General features: G+C 44.1%; 1 long non-coding RNA gene across 1 annotated transcript in view; it reads right to left on the minus strand.

The window, feature by feature from the left end:
* The window catches only part of LOC118021869, a 304,316-nt gene that overhangs the window by 127,028 nt on the left and 154,523 nt on the right, over positions 1–22,765 (minus strand). Inside the window, exon 3 of the long non-coding RNA XR_004682329.1 lies at positions 22,419–22,516. This is a non-coding gene — a long non-coding RNA (uncharacterized LOC118021869). The remainder of the gene's footprint in view (positions 1–22,418; positions 22,517–22,765) is intronic.

Here is a 22,765-nt window from a genome sequence, read left to right on the forward strand (position 1 = left end):
AGAAAGAAAGAAAAAGAGCCACCAGAACCACCTCTGACTATGATGTGAAAGAGACATACATCTTTGGTGTATTAAGCCAGAAACATGGGGTTTATTTTACTACAGCATAGTGGAGCCTAGCCTAACATAATAATCATTGGTTCAGTCACTCACAGATCCCTGGAAAGCTTGTGATATGAAGCCATTTTGCCAAGATGTGACTTCAAATGGTATGTTCTGAGGCACGCAGAAGGTGACAGCCGAAGCAGATGCTATTTCTGCTGCCCAGCATCAATTTCTGGGACATTTCAGTGGTTTGTGGGAATGAGAATGTTTGAAATTGGGACCGTTCCTATAGTCCACAATAAGTATGTGGGGGGCTATGACATAAACTCAATGTGTCACCAGGAAAAGATAAGGGCCAAGAATCCAACCACAGAAAGGGGCAAATCTGGACAAACCACCCAAGTTAAATGGCATACTGAAAAGGAGGCAGGCAGAGGTAAGTCACATTAAAAATCTCTAGGAACCTAGAAAGAGAAGATAAATGAAGTAACTGGGCTGGTAATATCCACTGTAATGGAGAAAATATAGGCATAGTGATTGAAATCATGAGCTTTGGAATTAGTTTAATGCAACAAGTATTAAATGCAAAAATTTAATGCAATGGGGTTTGAATTCCATTTCTGCTCCTTGACTACTTGAGCAAGTTGCTTTATCTCTTAGCCCGAATTTTCTCATCTGAAATATGAGGATTAAGAGAGTCCCCACCTAATGGTGTGCTATAAGGATGAAATTTAACGATCCATGTAAAGTGCTTAGTACACAGTCAGAACTCAATAAATTATCATAATGATATTATTGGCGTTGTAAAGTAAGGAGTGGACAAAGAATGATCTCTAGAGGAGATGAAGGAATTAAAGGAGAAGGATGATGGTATGGTAGTTGGGGTGGGAGCCAGGGACCACTAGCAATGAACAAAAAAGCAGAAAGAAAACAGCAGGTAGAAGATGACACACAAGAAGAGAGGTGAGGAGCTCTCATCACAGAAGCAAGACTGTCTGAAATCCACAGAGGAGGAGAGGAAGGGGGAATGAGAACCTAGAGAGAATGTACCAGAAAAAAAGAAGAAGAAGAAGAAAATGAAAATGGGCTTTATGCCAGTAGTGTGTGAACCCAAGAAAAAGAAGGAGCAATCCAAGACGAGGTAAAGAATAGAGCCAGTGCTGAGAGGGAGAAGTAAAACACAGGCTGTCAAGGGAGGAGAGCTAAGAGTTCAAAGGAAGCCTTAAAAGATGAAACAGAAACACAGAAAGGTAGGAGAGGCACAGCTTAAACTAGAAATGGGTAATAGAAATAGCTTTCCAGCACAGAATGGGGAAAAAATGATAATGATTACACCGGTCTCTGAATTCCAAAAAGTTCTGGAAGCCAAAATTTGTTTCATTAACTCTGGCACAAACTCATTTGGCAGCAGAACCGGACTTGAGCCGACATGAGATTATTTATATCCTTTATTTATCCCACATCCCACTTAGCATGAACATTCAAACATTTCACTGCAGTAATAAGCTAATTATGAAGTGCCTACCACAGACCCTGCTGATGTGTGTGTGTGTAGGGGTGGGATGTATGGTATGTGCACTGCATCATCTTTGTAATTTCCATAACATTCTGAGTTCCAAAACACATATGGCCCCAAGGGTTTCAGATCAGGGTTTGTGGGCTTGTATTGGAAGACACAGGAGTGGATGTAAAAAAAGAACTTGTATCTAATAATAAAGCTGCTGAAAATGACCATTTCTTGAGGGTTTACAACATACCAAAGGTTGGATATGCAATATCTTATTTAATCTCCAACAATATATCAGGTCCCATGTTATCTTTCATTTGTAGACACGGTAAGGGAGGCTCAGAGAAGTGACTGGCCACGAGTTTACACACAACTGGCAAAAAGAAGAATTTAGGATTTGAACCTTGCTGTGTGACGTCAGCACTTGCACACTTAAGCACTAAGCTACACTGCTCCCCTCATTAACTATAAGAAAAGAATGGAATTAAGTGTTTCTTGGGCCCTCACTGTAAAAGAGCCATTCCTAGATGTGATCTTGCATAATTTTCATAATAACTCAATAAAGTCATATCATTATTCCCAATCAAAGGAGGTAAGCAACTTGTCCAAAGTCACAGTTAACTGATCAGATACCAAATCCATTATTCTCTCCATTCATTGTGACAATATAAAAGCGAGCTTGTGAGCATCTTGTTCAAAGGAACAGACAGAAGAAAGCTGGGGCCTTGCAGCCTTTAGAATAAAGATTCCCCAGGATGACAGTCATGGTACCAGGGGATGGTTATGGAGCAGGGAGAACTTTGTTGCCCCAAAATCTCCATCAGCAACCTCCCACCCCATTCCTTGATGTGGACAATTGGTGTTTCCTCACTCTGTAAAAATGTACTTCTAGTCCAAACTTCCTTCCAGCTCAACTCTTAAGTCTGTCCTTTATAGAAATTCTGAAATTGGGGCACCAGGGTGGCTCAGTCAGTTAAGTGTCTGACTCTTGATTTCGGCTCAGGTCATGATTTCAGGGTTGTAAGATTGAGCCCCACGTCAGGCTCTGTGCTGAGCATGGAGCGTGCTTAAGATTCACTCTCCCTCTCTCTCTGCCCTTTCCCCCACTCACACTTGCTCCCTTTTTTTCTCTCTTTCGAAAGGAAGGAAGGAAGGAAGGAAGGGAAAGAAGAAAGAAAGAAAGAAAGAAGAAAGAAAGAAAGAAAGAAAGAAAGAAAGAAAGAAAGAAAGAAAGAAAGAAAGAAAGAGAAGAAAGAAAGAAAGAGAGGAAGAAAGAAAGACTGGGTGATGGACACTGGGGAGAGTATATACTATGGTGAGTGCTGTGAACTGTGTAAGACTGAAGAATCACAGACCTGTACCCCTGAAACAAATAATACACTATATGTTAATAAAATAATTGAAAGAAAGAAAGAAAAAAAAATCCTGAAGTTAGATTACAGAAATACAAATGCTAAAAAAGTATGTCGTAACACTGGGACAAAAATTTCCCAGGATGGTAAAACATATAATCAAAATGAATAAGGGGATAAAACAGATGATGGTAAAACAATAAAAATTCAACAAGGAATGGATATGGAAATTCTGTGAAAATTCTATCAACTGTGATAATGGCAGAGAATCTGCGAATGCTCTTCATGGTTTTACAAAACTCTGTAAGGCTTAAATCGACAACAGGTGATACAAAATCCAAAGATCTGGGTCTCTGTGTGCCCTTCATCATGTCAGAGTTTGATCTTGAACAGTTACTCTAACCTCTCTGAATCTGACCAAACGCTCTCCATTTCCTGCAACCAAGCAACTCTTAGCTATACCTTATGCTTATGTGTGTGTGCGCGCGTGTGTGTGTGTGCACGCATGCACGACATACAAAAGGAAACACTGTCAACTTTTATACTGTTAATGTTTCCAATCAGGCAATATGTGGAACATTTTGAACATGATTTTGGACATGTTTATCTGTCTGAACACTCCAAAACAGTACATTTGCTTTATGCTCTAAATATAGCAGCATCCACTTCCTTCTGGACATGTTTGCCAAGGCAAAATATTTTGTCTGTAAAGATATGCCAGTTCCAATGTTCTGAATGTTTCTTTTGGTTTCAAAAGTTTGGCAACAGCGTCTTTAGAGAGCCTGACAGGAGGATCAGTCAGGATAAGCTAGTTGAGGCTGTGATAATAAAGATGTCCAACTCTCACTCACTTAAAACAACAAAAGTTTATTTCTTGCTCAAAGTCCATCCCGTAATTTGCTAGGGGAGGCTCTGCTAATCTTCATTAGCTTGGGGCAGCCTGACAAAGCAGCCACCATCTTAAACACTGATGGCTGCTATGCCAAGCAGGGGGAAGACCTCCAGAGGTCTTACTCAAGGCTGATAAAGAGAAACTAATTTTGTGTTGGAGTGGGCATTAAAGAGCATCTCCCCAAATACCAGCGTGCTTGCCCTCAGTCAGGATCCCATCTGCTTCAGCCTCTATGATGCTTTCAATTCTAGGGGTTCTGTGGTCTTAGGGACTGAGGATCCTTAGCAGGCTAAGGGCACCCAGTCTCCCTGAGGTCTTGCCATCTCCCAGGAGCACTCCGAGAAGGCAGGGCTCAGTGCCCGCTGCTTGCTGAACCTAGAGATCCCTTTCCCTCCCAGTCTCTGGGAGTCTCTCCTTCCCACCCCACTGCTCCTCCATGTACCCCTCTCCCTCTGGGACACCTAGCAGCAATGGGCTCAGCTTCTACAAAAATAGGAATCCCCATTTCCTTTAGACTGCTTCTACTTATGACTGACAAAAATCCTGAATACTGAGATGGCAGAGCAAGTCACAAGTATAGACCCTGAGGTGGGTGTGGAAGTCAATGTGACTCGAATGAAGTGAGTGAAGGAGGGAACAATAGAAGATACGACCAAATTAGTGACCGGGTCCAAATTATGCAGAAAATAATAATAATAATTCTCAATAATAATGACCACCACTTATGCAGCACTAACTACTCATGGGGATGGGGACAGTTCCAACTCTTCAGAGCAACTCTACAGGGTGGCACTATTATCTCTATTTCATAGATAAGGAAATTGAGAGTCAGAATGGAATGATTAATTGCCCAAGCAACCGGCAAAACCAAGACTCAAACTCAGGCAGATGACTCCAGAATCTTAAACACTACGCCCTACTGCCTGTCAAAGCAAAAGAGTCACAAAAAGGAAGAAGAGTCGAGAGAATAAAAAGACAAGCCACAGGTTGGGGGATAATATTTGCAAAAGACATATCTGATAAAATAGTAGTATCCAAAACATACAAAGAACTTCCAAAACTGAACAAGAAGCAAAGTAACTTAAAAATGGGCTAAAGACCTGAATAGACACCTCACTAAGGAAAACAGACAGATGGCAAAATAAGCACATAAAAACATGTTCCACATCATGTAAATGAAAACAATAATGAGATATCACTTCACACCTATTAACATGGACAAAATCCAAAACAATGACAACACCAAATGCTGGCAAGGATGTGGAGCAACAGGAACTCTCATTCATTGCTGGCAAGAATGCAAAATTGTACAGTCACTTTGGAAGACAGCTTGGCATTTTCTTACAAAACTAAACACACTCTTATCATATAATCCAGCAAACCAACGAGGAGTTGAAAACTTATGTCTACACAAAACCTGCATACAGATGTTTACAGCAGTGTTATTCATAATTGCCCAAACTTGGAAATAGCCAAGATGACCTTCAGTAGGTTAATGGATAAATAAACTGTGGTACATCCAGACAATAGAATATTACCCAATGTTAAAAAGAAATGAGCTATCAAGCCATGAAAACACATGGAGGACTCTTAAATGCACTTTTACTAAATGAAAAAAGTCAGTCTGAAAAGGCAACCTTCTGTATGATTCCAACTATATGACATTCTGTAAAAGACAAAACTATGAAGATGGTAAAAGATAGTAAAAGTGGTTGCCAGAAGTTGGGGTGGAGGAAAGGATGAATGGGTAAAGCACAGAGGATTTTTAGGGCAGTGAAACTGTTCTGTAGGATACTATAATGGCAATACATGTCATTGCACATTTGTCCAAACACATAAATGCACAGCACCTAAAGTGAACTCTGATGTAAACTATGGACTTCGAGTGATAATAAGGTATTGATGTAGGTTCATCAATTACAATAAATGTACCACTCTGGTGGAGCATTCTGATAGTAGAGGAGACTGTGGGTGGAAGGGGGTGAGGATAGGGGGTATATGGGGAATCACTGTATCTTCTGCTTAGTTTTGCTGTAAACCTAAAACTGCTCTAAAAAATAAAATCTATTTAAAATAATCATGAAAGGCTGGGGGTTGGAGGAGGGAACTAGCTCCCTGGGGTCAGGAGGAAAAAAAAGTAAAATATAGGGAAATGGGCACAGATTCATTTTTTAAAAAACACGTTCATGCATTTGAAATATTCATTAGGTAGCCACACCATATACTGTGATAGACAATGATCATAAATCAATACAGAAGAGACAAGGTTCCTACTTACATGAACTCACATCCCGCTCCCTCTGAGCATGTGTCATATTCAAATCCTTCAGAAAGAGAATCTAATTGGGCTAAATAATCATAATCCTATATAGAGGCAGGATTCTCACACAAGGCCACCTTGTTGGCTGCTCTTAGCTCAAGTGCCAATCTCCACCCAGTCACCTGGTCATGAAACCAAATACAGCAGAGCCTCCAACAGGAGGGTCCAAAGGGGGCTACGGATGTACAGACACTTAAGGTCTTGGAGACACCATTCCAGGAAAACCACAGTCTTAAAACTGTCTCTGTGCCTCTACCCAGATTTCGATTTGATAGGAGCTCAAGGAGAAGCATTAAATTTGAGGGGGGAGAAACCCAGACAAAGAAACACATAGTTATACAGAATTGGAAAAACCAACCCTGCAATTAGATTCGAGTTCTTTTACATCCAAGACAAGGCTCTGTTAGTGCCAGTTATGGGAGACGCATTCTGGCTCAATCTCCAGCTTTCAGTACCATCTGCTCCCTTTGTGTGAAAAATTGTGATTTTGTGAAAGTAAAAAATATAAACAGATTTCTAAAAGGTTCCATTAATAAAGGAAAGTAAAACGCAAAAGAAAAATTCATCTGATTCCCCGGTTCTGATTTATTAGGTGTCAGTGAACAAACTCTTTAATGCCTGTGGAGGGCGATGCTTTGAAATTGCTGCCCTGTCCCCCATGCTCCCAGAAAGACCATTTCGCTGGACAGTAGGATTGACTGACTAGTGTTTCTGGCTAAAAAAATAAATAAATAAATAATCGTTACTCTCTGGCTAGTAGAATGGGGTTTGGTTTTGACCAGCAAAGACCCAAAACAATTTATGTAGCTAACAGTTCTCCAGCATAACTGTAATTCTTCCTTTCCATCTGCTGCTGCTTGATTATTTTATTATTGTCTGTGATGTCATCATTTTTGCTGTGGTTCATTTGGCAGGAACTAACCCCATTCCCTCCACCACGTGTGGCTTATACAACGTCGTTGGAAAAACAGCTTGGAGAGCTTGATTGATGGATGTTACTGAGTATGAATCACTAAATCTGATTTTCAGCAGCTGTTTCGTGGTGTGTCTTCTCCTTGTGCCCCTTCTCCCCTTTCGGATAGTAATGCAGGGCCTTCTAAGCCTTGAGCATACGGGAGAAAAGTCTAGAGGCCCAATGACCCTTTTCGTAAAGTTCTCATGAGCTTTGACATGAAGAGTGATACTGGTCTCTATCTCTATGGTTCGAGCCTTGATGGGTAAAGAGAAACTGGTGCTTGTCTTAAAGGCCCTGGGCACAAGCAGGACTGCTCTGGGGGCGTGATGGCCAAGTTCAGCGCAAGCCTGGGCAGAGGGATGTTCTCCCTGTTGTAGGAGAGGGACCCAACAGTAGCACACTGTAGGGACGGCGGCACATTTGTGAGAGAATCCCAGGGGCCCACTGCACCCAGCAGCATGGCGGGGACCCAGATGTGTTGCAGAAGGCCCCAGCAACAGTACAGCACAGAGTTGATGCCCTCAAGTGGTCCACAGGGCTACCTTTCCAGAAAGGACTCGGACAAAAGAATATGAGTGGGATTGCATCTCATACACATGAGACATCCCTCGGGGACTCTTGTGGGGGCCCAGCAGGAGGAAGCAAAAGCTACATGCCTGTATCACCTGGACATTTATCTTTCAATGACCTCCTTTGCGCCAACAAGCTGGTGCGACCTGGGACACTTGGCTTGCTTAAGGTAATTGGGGTTACTCACAGTGAACAGTCGATGTCAGTGAGAAAGAGCAGAGTTGAGGAAATAATATATAGAAGAGAAAACACGACCCACAATGTCAGTCACTGTTCTGCCACAGCCAGCCCTCCGGAGGCGCTCTGGGTTATCCTAACCCTATATTTAAATTTTAATTCTAACAAAAATTGTCTCCCGTCCAGGAAGGACGTGTGAAAAACCAATCATAAACATTTGCCAACTCGGTGCTGAAAAGTTATCTGCTCCAAGAATAGACTCTGGCTCAATCTTGGAAAAAGAAGGTGGGAAAATTTTACTCCAAGACCTCACACCAGGCTGATTGGCAAAGCTAAGCAAACTCTGAATCACCCAGCCTGCTTTTAGCATCCACCAGCTTTTCCCAGCCAGGGTCCTTGGGCTCCTAGGTTTAACAGAGCCAAGCCTGTGGCTGATAATCTGGGGACGAGCCACTAGGAGCCCCCTCCAGATGCCAACACTGTCCTGGGGCAGGTGAAAGTTGTCTCTTCAGGACTGGGCACAGCCTCACTTTTGATAACCCAGATGCAATGCACAAAGGTTTGACATTAATGAAACGAAAGTCTGCAGGATGAGAAAATCAGCCAGATGCCAACTAGTAGGTGGGAAGCATAAGTTCTCAACACCCGAGAAGCATTAAATTAAGGTTGAGAGGCTGAACTTGGAAAGCCAGCCAAAGCACCAACCCAGGAGGCTGAATTGGGAAATCAATTAGGGGGAAGGAGAGGATGGGAGCCCTGCCATATCTTGGCTGCAGCAGGGAGAGAGGGCGGTTTGACTGATGGTGCTATATTGGTATCATGTAGCATATGTGTGTCTCCACCTCTGTTTTAACTTCATGGAGAGAAATTGTTAGAGAGGAAAGAGAGACCGAGACCAAGCAGAAGGAACATAACTGTCCACAAGAAAACTTCAGAGGAATTCGGGAATTCTAAATGGCGGTCTGGTTGGCAACAAATGGACCAAGAGCTCTTGTTCAGGAGAGGCTGTGGCTTGTATGGACAGACCTGCACTCTTAGGACACTTCATCAGTGTCCAGTTACCAGACTTTGGGGTCGGATGACATCAGTGGGGCATTGCTTGGGGAGCAGACAGGAAATGATTGTGCTATTTGGAGATCAGCTTCAGAGTCTCTTCGAATCTCTGCTTGTAACAGCTGAGTCAACAGGTCTTAAATAGTAGGAATGAGTTGGAATACAGGAATTCTCCTGGAATTGAAGAAACTGGAGAGGCATTATGGCTATGCCGAATAGCCAGGACATTTAAAGACCCTGCTATACCCCTTCTGAGCAAAGTCTCAGTCACACCTGATTGGACCAGGAATTAGCACCTGGGGCAAATACAGCCCTTTATAAAATGGAACAGGGGAGACAAAGAGCAGCTGAGGCAGCCCCTGGGGCTGTTGTATTCTGGAGAGTGGCTCATCCTTAGAGGCTGCTGTGGGGCACCACCCAGATCTCCCCTTCAGGAACAAGGCTCTCCTGCCCTTCGCTGCTGGGAGTGCTGAAAGCTAACTCACTCTGGGAATAGTCAGTGGAAGGGAGCCACCCCACCCAAGGTCATGCCCTGCCACCCCCATGCCAAGGGCACCCCACAGCCAGTGATGGGTCAGTGTCCTGGCATAAAGACTTAACTAGCAGGGCCTCCGGGTGGCTCCGTTGGTTAAGCATCCAGCTCTTGATTTCGACTCAGGTCATGGACTCAGGGTCATGAGGTAGAGTCGGGCTCCACATTCAGCGTAGAGTCTGCTTGTCCCTCTCCCTCTATCCCTCCCTCCCCCTCAAATAAATAAATAAAACCTTAAAAAATTAAAAAAAAAAACCTTAACTCACTTGTCCAAAGGGAACAACTCCAGGCAGCTCCAAAGTGTGCCATGGGGTCAGCTGAGGCCTTTGTTGAGACTGCAACATGGCTCAACTTCTCCCCTGCCCAGTCCTTTCCTCCTCACCCCTCCATGATGCTAGGCCTAAAAGCTCTCCCCATGAAATTCCTGGAGGCAAGTCTTCATCTGAGAGCCTGTTTCCAGGGGACCAGAGCTAAGATGCCACCCAATCCGATTTTCTGTCTTAGGAAGGTTGACTTGAAATTAGATAGATATAGAGAGATGATAGATGGATAGCTAGCTAGATGGATGGATGATAGATGATAGATAGATGAGAGATAGATAGATAGAAAGAATAGATCTAAGACAGGAGATGAGGTAGAAGCAGAGAGGCACTCAGAGAAGGGAGGAAGCACAAGGCCACAAGGCAGCAGAAGACACAAAGCAATGGAAGCTGAGAACATGCCGAAGCCACAAGATGGAGGATAAAGGTTAGCAGAGGGATTAGGAGAAACTCCATCATAAAAATAGCACAACTCCATAGAGGGTGACTACTGGAGTTTTTTACTTCCTTTCAAAATTTTTTTTAACTGGAGTAAGATACAATATAATATAAAATGTACCATCTTGCCCATTTTTTTAAGTAAGCTCTACACCCAATGTGGGTCTTGAACTCATGACCCTGAGGTCAGAGTTGCATGCTCTACAGACTAAGCCAGTCAGGCGCGCCCCTCCCCACTCCATCATGCCCATTCTTAAGTGTACACACAGTTCTATAGAGCTTTCAGTTCCCTGACTTCATGAAGCAGAACCTCTGGAGGGAGTAACTGTTCCTGAAAGGCCCCAACCCGATGTGCAAGAGGTAAGAGCAGAGGCCCTAAAGACAAACAGAACTAAGTGCAAATCCTCATTCTGCAACTTTCCATCAGCAGGACTTTGGGCAAGGTATCAGACCTGATGAGCCTCAGCGTCTTCATCTGTAGAGCAGGGGTGGGGTGGGCAGGATGGCACAGTGACTGGCAGCCACAGGTGGACAGACAGACCATGCTCTGGCGCAAACAAGCGTGGGCTCCTGACCAGTTTCTTCCCCTCCCTGAGCCTCAGTCCACCACCACCACCCCCCGACCTATAAAAGAGGGAAATTACAGTGGCTTCCTCATAACACCTCACAAGGAGCGGACTGGCCTGGGGATTTGAGCCACTCTGAAGGCCAGATCTCCAAGTTGCTTTGGCCTGGCTCAGCACTTTTCTGCCCCAGAAACCAGGTGGCTGAGTCGGCCCTGGATGTGGTGTAGGACCCTGAGGTGTGGGGATTTGCCAGACCCCAGCACATACCTGTGGTGGTAGATACAGGACAGACTGTCTGGCCGGTGAGGGGTGACAGGCATGGTGTGCCAGTGACATGATCTCCCATGTTTATGTATGAAACTGTAAAGGGCCAGGGAGGTAGAAAGAAAGATGAGAAAGGCAGGTTGGGTGGCGTGCATGGGAGGGTGAAGGACTGGAACACGCAGGGTCTCTTCCTGTCATGTGTGGCTCTGTTTGTTATGTCGGGAGCAGAGATACAGACTTGGACCCCCGCTGTGCCCTCTCCTCTCCAGCCCCACCCTCCACTCTGCCAGACGGCTGCCCCTACCAGGTCATTGCCTCTGAGTCTTATTTATTGCTCCAAAATCTGGGGCTGGGAGGAGTCCCTGCCAGGAAGCTCAGGAGGAAGCTTCCACGTAAATCCTGGACTTGGCCCCCAGCCATGGACGCTAAACAGGAGGATCAGTGGGAGAAACAGACCTTGATTTGTGCCGCGGCAGCTTTTTAACATGTGGAGGGCGGTGTGTTATCTGAGATTCCTTCCTGCTACCTAGAGACTTAAGTCTTGGCTTTATTCCTTCCCACTGGAGAAACACTTTTAAAAACCCACACAAATTTCCTAATTCAACTCTGGCTATTTTAACCAGAGTTAAAGAGCTCAGTCATAAAGTGGCTCCTGATTATTAAGAACTGCAGTGTTGGGAATGTGGCAAGGATTTCCACCTTCTCCATTTCTCCCTCTTCCTACCTGTCATTCCTTGTCTCTGTCCACCTGTCCCCCAGCACCCCGCTCCCCCCTCACCCCCACCATGTACCTCTCTGTGTCTTTCACCTCTAGCTCTGTGGCTCAGTTTTCTCCATAGCTCAGTCTCCTCTTTATTTCTTGGTCTTTCACTCTGTTTACCTGTCTCTGTCATTCTCAGATCAGGAAAGAGGACAGGTATGTGCTGAGGTCTGGCAAATCCCCACACCTCAGGGTCCTACACCACATCCAGAGCCGACTCAGCCACCTGGTTTCTGGGCCGGAAAAGTGCTGAGCCAGGCAAAAGCAACTCGGAGATCTGGCCTTTGGAGTGGCTCAAACTCCCAGGCCAGTCTTGCCCTTCATTGTCAGGATGGTGGTGCAGAATTTAATAGGACACTGAGCCCTCTGATGCTCGAATGCCTTGAATCTGCCCACCCAGCCAGGTTTGCAAAGGTGGACACAGAGCCCCATTACCTTGGGATCCTGCTGGGGCTTCACAGCTGGCTTTTGCCCATGACCTGGCTGCCATTTCTCCTCTTACTGGAGGTAGAGGAGGAGAGAGCGTGATATACACACAGACGCAGGAGTCAGGGGCCTAGAGTTCTCTCACCAGTCTGCTCTGTGACCTCGTGCAAGCCTGCCGATTTCTCTTAAACCCTTGTCTATAAAATGAGGCTCTGTAGCAAATGTTTCAAACACGGCTCTGGGAAAATCATGCCCAGTTGAGGCCCAGTTCCACCAACAGCCAACAAGTCACCAGGATGCCTCTGTAGAGTCACATGCGCAGTTAAAATATTGAGATAAGTATCCTACAGGCTGGAGTCACTCTCCTGAGCTCCCAAGACCACCACTCCCCCATCACTCTGGCTCCTCCTTCTAATCCCTCCAAATTAGAAACTAAAGCATTCATATGTGGCACAGCCGGGAGTCTCCCCAACTTTTCATTCTGATCCCATGCTGCCTATGCTTTCCAGATTATTAAAAAATAATAATAGGGGCACGTGGGTGGCTCAGTCGGTTGAGCATCCCACTCTTGATTTCCGCTCAGGTCATGATCTCAGGGCCCATGGGCTAGAGCCCCATGTGGGGCTCTGTGCTCAGTGAGGTGCCTGCTTACGGATTTCTCTCCATCTCCCTCTGTCCCTCCCCCTTGCTCTCACTTTCTCTCTCTAAAGTAAATAAATAAATCTTCAAAATAATAATAATAATAATCTGCTGTTTAAGCAGCCACAGAGTCTAGGTAGGATAGTTCGTTGAAGCAGTCAGAGCTGCCTAAGACAGAGGGTATCTAACCCAAACCGAAGGGCTTTGAGTAGAAATGACACATATCACGTCTGTGTTTACACACTTGACTGCTCCAAGGCTCTCTTGCCCTATTGTGGGAGTCAGTCAAGCCATGAGCTTGACTCTCCCTGACAATGTCCCATGAGCAAGAATTAAACCTTTGTTGTTGTGAATAACTGAAATCGATGGTTGTTGGTTCCAGGAGCATGAATCAGCCTGAAAAATCAGCACTTAATGGTGACAACAACATATAAATATTTCACTCCTTTCATGATAGGCGGTTTGGTCGTTCAAGGGTTTTCTTTTCATCTTTGTTGTGGTGGTAGCTTTTGGTGTTCCTCTTTGGGTGAGGGGAGACTCCCGGCTGTGCCACATATGAATGCTTTAGTTTCTAATTTGGAGGGATTAGAAGGAGGAGCCAGAGTGATGGGGGAGTGGTGGTCTTGGGAGCTCAGGAGAGTAACTCCAGCCTGTAGGATACTTATCTCAACCTTCATTCAGTTCTTATTATGTAACAGACACCGTGGTTTCTATATGTGATCTCAGTGAATCCTCAGTGGGAAATCATTCCCTCCTCCCTTCCTTCATTCAGTAAATATGTATTGAGTGCCAGCCAGGAGACAGGCACGGAGGACACAGTGGTGAAGGAAAGAAATGTAGTTGGTTCTTACCTTACGGAGCTGAATCGAGTGCAGGGTAGAGCCATGGGGCGGATATAATAAAATAATCTAATAAAAAAGTGCCCACAAAAACTGCAATTGGGCCCCTGAGAAAAGGAACACCATTCTCTGACTGTGTATCATAAGGGGCTCTAACCCACACTCAGGGTGGGAGCGTTGTGCTGGAAAAAGGTTCCCCAAGACTTTTTCTGAAGTCTGAAGAATAATGTAAGATAAGCAGAGGCTAATAGTGTTATTGCTTCATTTTCCTGTTGAGAAAACTCATTTTCCTACAGTGACAGTATGTAAATGGCAGAACTAACAGTAAACCAAGCTCTAACTCCAAAGCCATTCCCTTAACCACTGTTAAGCAATCTACCTGCAGACCCAGGATTCAACCCAATGTCCATCTGGTTCCAAATACAGGACACTTCCCAATACTCTCACACTGGCATTCACACAATGTGCCCCTCAGTGGCTCTTGACCTCTATATCTCTTTCCCTAAAAATCAAGTATAAATACAGGACAACTATTTTATCAACTAAGAACCTAATGTGAAGATGGCATGAAGAGGATATGGGTAGTAGTCTTCCAGGGCTGAGTCTAGATAATCCTAAAACCTAAAACCTGGTTAGATAAACCTAACCCTATTGGTCAAGGAAGCCCACATCCCAGTCATCCCACGCTAAACAAACCATTCTGCCTTCTTCCATTTCCCGCTCACCCACGTCATGAATCCCAGCATGTCCTCTCTCCACTGTGCAGCATGACCTTTGAGACACCCAGAGCACAGAAGTATCTCACAGGGGTAAGAGGAAGCAGGCACTTCATACTCCCAAGTGGGGAGTGTGAATGGACCCTGCCTTTCAAGAGGGCAATTGGCAGAGAGTGTGAGATGTTCACCCTCTTTCACCCCACCCCACCATTCCAATTCCAAGAATCTACTCTAAGGAAACAATGAATTACATCAATGCTCAAAACAGCATTGTTTATGAAACTAAAAATTAAAAATGCCCTAAGTGCTTGAGAGATGTAAGGAAATGGTTGGTACTCTAGCTAACTCTTATGAATGCTTTACTCCAGATATTGTGCTGGTCCCATTTTCGGTGACCAGGCGAATGCACCTCACAGCTCTCCAGGCAAAGGGAGCATAAGTGACCAAGAGCCCGAGTGCTGCCACTGGTAAGTTATCGCTGTATCTGCGTGGAGGCCACCCGTCCCAAGGGCTGCTTCCAAACCAATGTGTGGGAGCAGCAAGATACCAGGAGAGACCCATCCTGGGACACATGAGATTTCGCGGGGAGCCAACATTGGCTCAAGAACCCCCTGGTGGTCTTGAGAACCTTCCTTAGACTACGTGACTGTCTAGGACACTTCCACCCAACCTTCTGTCCCTCTCCCCTTCTCTTGGGTCAGACTTGCACTGTGGCCAGAAGGCTCCCCCATCTCTGGCTCCTTCACCTTTTTCTTCCCCATGCAAGTCTGCTAATAAAATCTTTGATCCTGTCTTGGTGCCTGCTCCTCATTGGACTGGAATGAACACAAGAGAGACCAGAAGTGGCTTGAGAAAACAGTCAGGAAGCTGGGGATTTGACGGGCCAGCAACACTTACAAACTCAGCAGAGCTGGCTGGTTACTACCAAATTGTTCTGACGTCCTGCAGAAGAATACTGAGAGGCTGAAGGCTGTCAACAAAGAGTTCATGGCAAAGTGTGAGACCCAGAGCACTTCTGCTCTGCGGTAGCTAGCAAAGGGGACTTTGTCTTCTCAGACGCAGCTGAGTGGCATTCTTATGACCTGTTACAGACCTACAGAGCCCCAGAGGTTTTGGAGTGCTCAGCCGAGGTAGGTCTGTTATGTGAAGGTTAGGGACCTGGCAGGGAAAAGCTGGGATCCTGAAACATGGGATAGAGACATCTGGATGGATACCCATTAGGTTATGGAGGAGATGGATTCTAAGCACCCCTAGGCTCTCTGGGTTTGCAGAGGTGGGCCCACCTTTCCCTAGTAAGAGCCCCACCATGCTGGAAGATGTGCAGAAGCTTCTCCCCGACAAGGCAACAGGTACTCCCACTCAGGAGCTGCTCTCACCTCGCGTCCTGGATGCCAGGCCAATAATAACCAGGGCTAACTCCCAGGATAAGCTGGCTGGAGATATGCTGGGCTTGATAAAAGAGGAAAGAGACTGTATACCTAAAGAATTGTAAGAATTATCCAGAACGTACAGCCATGTTGCTTCCCCTAGGCTGCCCCAGCCAGTGCCTGAGCTGGTCAGGGTTGCCAAAACAGGCCTATTTCCTGGGAGACCTTGGATTCCTATGATCAGTAAGAACATAGAGATGAGTAGTGATAGATACGGAGATAGAGAAACAGATATAAGGTGAGTTCAGTTTCTTACAAAATATAATCCACAATCCTATATGCACACAGGAAAATTGGTGCCTATCCACCAAGACATTTTAAGAATGTTTGTTCCTTTTTTTTTTTTCAAGTAGGCTCCATACCCAGCGTGGAGCCTGATGTGGGACTCGAACTCACAACTCTGAGATCAAGACTTGAGCTGAGATCAAGTTGGACACTTAACCGGCTCAATCACCCAGAAGCCCCAGGAATGTTTGTTCTTTGTTCATGATAGCTAAAAGCTAGAAACAGCTCAAAGGTTCATCAGTGGATAACTAAGTTGTGGTATAGGATACAGTGGAAAATAACACAGCAATAACAAAGAATATAGCTAGCTATACACGGTAACAAAATAGATGGATCCCACAAATACAATGCTGATTAAAAGAAGCTGGACCCTTAGAGATACTCCATGGAGTCCGTTTATATTAAGTTCAAAATCATGGCATCTACTATGAGACAAACAGAATAATGGTACCCTGGGACTGGGGAAGAGGTAGGGAGAGATGAGCATTGCCTAGAAAAGGGCACAAAGGGGCAAGGGGGCTTCTGGTTTATCTAGATCTAGGTGGTAGCTATGCGGGCAGATAAGTAAAAATTCACTATATGCTGGATGCTTACAATTTATGTACTTTATCATATAGTTGTTATGCTTCAATAAAAAGTTTAAAATGCAAGAAAAAGGAAAGAAAGCAAACATACCACAATGTTCACACGGGCTCTTTGGTCAAGGGAATTAGGGAGAATTTAAAATCCCTTCATTACAAGTTTCTGCATTTTCTAAATTTGCCCCCCCACCCCCGCAAAGTGTATTTGTCAGAAAGCAAAAATAATAAAAGTTATTCTTTTTTTAAGTAAAGATTTATTTATTTATTTTAGAGAGAGACCAAGCGGTGGTGGGGAGAGGTGTGGGGGGGAGGGAGAGGGAGAAAGAGAATCTTGAACACGGTGAGCATGGAGCCCACTGCAGGGCTCAATCTCACGACCCTGAGATCATGACCTGAGCCGAAATCAAGGGTCGGACGCTTAACCTACCCCCCAACCCCAGGCGCCCCTAAAAGTTATTCTTTAAAAGGCAAATATATCGTGTGGTGATGTGCTCGCTTGGCACTCATGTCAGCCACTGGGCACTTTGCATGCAAAACTGGTTTCCTGAGCTGTCTGAGCCACAGAAACATTACTCTTTGTCCTGGTTTTTCCCAATTCATCACAATCCTAAAGCAATAACAGCATTGACAGTATAGTTGAGTAACTCTCCCGATGGTAATGTTCTCTAGAAATTAAAACTTGAGTCTGTAATTTGGAAGCCCAAAGCTATGGTGCTTTACGTATTTAGGCCCACTGTATATTGTTCCTTAGAAAGAATCAACAATACCTCAAATCAAAGCACAATTACAGACCTGTAAATGCAAAGCCATTATTATGTCTCTGGGCAAATACCTCAATTCCACTTGCATTTTAATAGTTGTTTTCTGATACTGAAGTTGCTAATGCTTTCATTGCCCCTTAATGACTATTCTTAGCAAACAAATTTTGTGCCTTACAATTAGTGATTTTCTTCCTAATTATGGCTTTTTTCAATTTTCACATGAGATGACAAAAAATTCATGTTTTGCCCAAGAACTCGCTTATTAGTTAATGAAAATTTGTCTAATAGCAGCCTTTTAGATACCCTGTCAAAATCAAAAGCGGCATTCAAAGAAGAGAGAGGTTGCTTTCATATTAACATTCAAAATTAATTTCTGGGTAGGGGCTGAGAGTGAGATGTAGGAGGCATAATTTCTTCCAAAAAGACTAAAATAGATATTCTTTCTGGGTCTATAGAATTTAAAATTATTAAATATTTCTCCCTCTCTCCCTTTCTCTCTGTCTCTCCCTCCCCCCAAATCCTTCCCTCGCTCTCTCCCTGTCCCCCCACAATCCCTCCCACTCTCTCGGTCATTCCCACCCCCTCATTTGTACCTTTTCCTTTGCCTGTGATATATACCCAATCCCCGGAATTCAAATGGGTGGATGGGCAAGGATTAATCTTTGGAGTTAGGGTCTGATCATTTCAATATTGCTACATAATCAACTAATTCTCCACCTAGGGTTAGGTTTTTCAGTTTCACCCCCCCCCCACCTACCCTCCCCCACCCCGGATGTATTCGGTATGCAACAATGCTTTTGCGAGCAAGGACACACCAACCTCGGACAAATCTCCTACCTGTTCTTTGGTTTTTGAATCATAAATATGGCATGCTGGGGATGGAAACAGAATCAAATATTGTCCCCCAAACAAGCATCCTTATTCTCCCCGGCAGATGCAGTCTGGTTCACTTGGCTGGGTTTGTTAATAATATGGAGGGAAAGCGAACTTTATCAAAAAGTAGTGACTCATTTTTCTTATCCAGTAAAATCCATAAAAGATTTAGGCATGACCCAAACAATTTGCATCTTAAATATTCATGCCCTCGTTCCGGCCCTGGAATGAAATTTAAATTGTGTCTGGGGAATTTGTTGTGCAATAACTGCCACAGCCCTCTTCGGAGGGCTTCAAAGACCAGGAGAGACAGAGAGAGAGAGAGAGAGAGAGAGAGAGAGAAGGGAATATTGAGACCTGTTTTTCATTTCAGAGACTTACAGGGAGCAAATGAAATTCGCTCCTGCTCTCAGACGCCCCTCCTGGGAAAGGAAACATTGTCCGGATCAAGTAAATAAGGCCCTCAGTGTCAGCAAAGGCTGTGGTGGATGAAATTAATGTTCAAATGATCCTGAAGTTTCTCGCATAGGTTCTTTTAAAGCAGATTTTTCAACCTCAGAACTACTGACATTCGGGGCTGGATAATTTTATTGTGGGGGCTGTTTGGGCTCTAGAAGATGCTTAGCGGCGTCCCTGGTCTCCACCCCCACCCCCACCGATGTCAGCAGCATCCCCCAAGATGTGACAAGCCAAAATGTCTGAGGACATTGCCCATTGTTCTGGTTGGGGTGGGAAGGGAGGAGGGAGGAAGGAAGACAAAATCTCCCTTGGTTGAGAACCACTATTTTAAAGACAAAGAAGTCTTTTGTCCCTGCTGTATCCTAAACTCAATAAGTTAACTTGTTTCTTTCCAATATGTTTTCCTTCCAGCATTTCAAAAAATTAAGACATAATTGACATATAATATTCTATAGGTTTAAGGCGTACAACATGTTAATCTGATACATTTATATATTGTAACACCATCTCACAGATTTAGTTCTTTTTTATGGTGAGAACAATTAAGAGCTAGTCTCTTAGCAACTTTGAAGTCTGTAATACGGTATTGTTGGCTCTAATCGCTAGGCGATGCATTCGATTTCCAGGACCTGTTTATCCACTAGTTGCAAGTTTGTACCTTTAAACATCTCCCCAGTTCCCATACCCCCCAGCCCCTGGGAACCACCATTCTACTCTCTGTTCTTATGAGTTGGCCTTTTTTAGATTCCACATACACATAAGATCATACAGTACTTGTCTTTCTCTGACTTACCTCACTTAGCATAATGCCCTCAAGGGTCATCCATGTTGTTGCAAAGGTCAAGATTTCCTTCTTTCTCACGACTGAATAATATTCTACTGTATCTGTGTACATTTGGGACTTTTTATTGAAGTATAACATGCATGCAGAAAAGTGCATGAATCTTAAGAGTCCAGCTCAATGAGGTGTCATAAAGGGAACACACCTGTGCGACCAGAACCCTCCCAATACCTAGGTGTCAGCGGATGGAAGGATGGATAAAGAAAATGTCGTATTATATATACAACGGAATATTAGCCAGCCTTAAAAAATAAGGAAATCCGCCATTTGCAACAACGTGGAAGTAGCTGGAAGGCATTATGCTAAGTGAAATAAGCCAAAGACAAATACCTCATAGTATCACTTCTATATGGAACTTTAAAAAAAAAAAAAGTCAGACTCATAGCAACAGAGAGTAGAAAAGTGGTTGCCAGGGGCTGGGATATGGGAGAAATAGGAAAAAGGAGATAAAAGGATAGAAAATTGCAGTTGTAAGATGAATAAGGTCTGAGGACATAATGTAAAACACGGTGGTTATAGTTGGTAACAAGGTAGCATATAACTGGTATTTGCTGAAAGGGTAGAACTTAAATGCTCTCCACAACAACAAAAGCTAGCTCTGTGAGATGATGGGGGTGTTAACTGACATGATGGGAGAATCCCTTCACGATGTATACAAGTATCAAATCATTCCAATGTACACTTTAAATATTTTACAATTTTATTTGCCAATTACACTTCAGCGAAAAAAATTTAGAAATCAAAGTGTAACCTCCTCCACTCCCTCTCGCTTTCCTTATCTCCCTCCCTTGCTTAATTATCTCCCTTGAACTTATCACCTTCTAAATTGCTTTCCTTTTTTACCTTGCTTAATGTCTAAATCTCCCCACTAGAATACAAAAGCAGCCAGCACTGGGACCCCAAGTCCGGGGCTCTTTCTACACTACCATGTGAAATGCCTATTCCTGACTGCCCCCAGGGCAGAGACTTTGCCCATTTTGTTTACTGCTCTCTCCCTTGCACCCAGAATATGGCCTGGAATAGAATAGGTGTTCAATAAACATAGGTTAAGTATGTCTGTCCCCTGCTTAGCCTGGCCTCCTCCCACAGCAGAAATTCTGCAAAGAAAAACACAAATTTCTCTTCCACGTTCAGGGTCCTATAAGCAGCCTGAAGAAACAGTCCTTTTGTGCCAGCAGATTCAAAAGGTACTGAGAAGACCATCTTCCCCATCACGTAGAGTCAGGCTTTCAACTGTGCATACAGCCCAGGAATGACGTCTAACAAGGTAGTTGAGACCAAGTGGCCTTCACTGAGTGAGACAAAAATCAGTAGGAAAACCAACGGGGCTCAAACTGAATGACACAATTGGTTACTGCAAAGTGTGAGTCTGTTTCTCCAAAACGAGGACAGTCTGAAAAATGAGCAGACCCATGGACTAAGGAGTATTATCTCAACAGGAGCAAGTCCCATTCAGCAAGGAGCTCTCCCCGCTTTTGAACCACCTGTTGAACAGGACAAAAGACTAAAGCCTGTAGACCACATGGGACGTACCTTGCACTTGGGCTCTCTAAGTTGAAAGTCGTGTGCCGCATTTTTTTTTCAGCCAACCACAAAAGTGTCTTTCATTAGCAGCATGGTGCCTACCTCACCGAACGGCTGTCTAAGGCTTTAGACATCAATGTCCCCAAGGTTTATGGAGGGTGAGTATAGTCTAACACAAAAGGACATCTTTACCCTGATGAGAAAAGAGACTCTGGTATCCACTGACCTACTCTAATTGGAGTCTCTACAGACCCCCCTTTACTCTCTGCCCTGGTGGAATAAGGACACGGCATTTAAAATGGTGTGCAAGAACTAGAGTAGGAGGCTCAGCCCCGGCCTTTATACTTCATCATCAGATCTTTGCAAGTCAACTAACCTTGAGGGACCCCGGTTTCCCCAAGCACTTATTACTGTGGTAAGGAGAGAGAAGTGGTTATCCATAGAAGGCAGAGCCAGAATTCAAACTCAGCTCTTGAGGCCCGGAAGCCTGTGATCTTAACCCCTACATTCCGTCGCTTCCTGTGTTCATCTCAACAAGCTGGTTCTTCCTTCCCCTCCGAAATTTGAGTTTCTCTTCTCTCGGATTTTTTTTTTTCTCCCAAGTTATATGGACGGTTTTGACAAAACAACACATTTTCTTCTTTGATATCATCTGAAATAATCAGTCACTACTATGCATCGTGCTTCCGATAAAAGAAAAAGGCAAGTGTAAACATTATGTCTTTCCAAGACTCAATTTACACAAATTACATATTAGATGAAGCAGGCCCAAGAAGGCATTGTGTCTGGAGGAGACGAAGACGATGTAAGTGTCACAAAACAACCCAAGCACAGCTCGGAAAGCTTTAAAAATGGGATGTAGCAGCAAGTGGGTGGGGAGTGTAGACCGTGGAACATTCTCTCCTCTTCTACAATGTTGCTCTTTTCTTGCTTAATTAGAATCAGATAGTGTGCAATATAATCATCACCTGATAACATAATTCCGTCAAACATGGAAGAGTAATATTCAAGTGACTGAAGCATGAACATAATTCACCTCAAGCAAGGGAGAGAAATTGGATTAGCAAAATGCCGCCAGATTCACTAATTAATTTGCTATATTATGCATGACAGGAAACAGCATAGAACAGAAAAAAAAAAGCCTGATTTTTCTGAGTTTGGGAGGTAGCAATGGATGTGTTTCCCCATAATTTATTTCTGCAATGGGTTCATTATTTGATCAAGGATTGGCTGAAAGGGGATTCCACAGGGTGGAATGAGAACAAAGCCGTGAGCTGGTGGAGCTGGTGTACTTACCCACTTAGCAGATGTCAGAATCACTCTGCTTCACCACTAGCCATCTTCATTTAAAGAGCTCCCTTCTCCACCAGAGCACTCATCTGTACCCTGTTTCTCTGCAAACCCAAGAAATGGGCAAATTAGCAGGTGCGTCCCTTGGCCAATTCCGTATCAGTACAAGTTGATAGTCTTTAACTCTATTGTGTTTGTCTCCTGTAAATGACTGGATTTCTAATGAAGGCATACAAAATAATAATATCAAATTCTTATTGTCTTACCTTGAAAGGACAGACTCTCACCAAATTGAAAATCTCATTACATTCTTCAATCTCTAACGATTTGGATTGAGATCCAATAGTGAATAC

This window comes from Mirounga leonina, unplaced genomic scaffold (genome assembly GCF_011800145.1).
Source record: "Mirounga leonina isolate KUSES-001 unplaced genomic scaffold, KU_Mleo_1.0 Mir_175, whole genome shotgun sequence".
NCBI classification, from domain to species: domain Eukaryota; kingdom Metazoa; phylum Chordata; class Mammalia; order Carnivora; family Phocidae; genus Mirounga; species Mirounga leonina.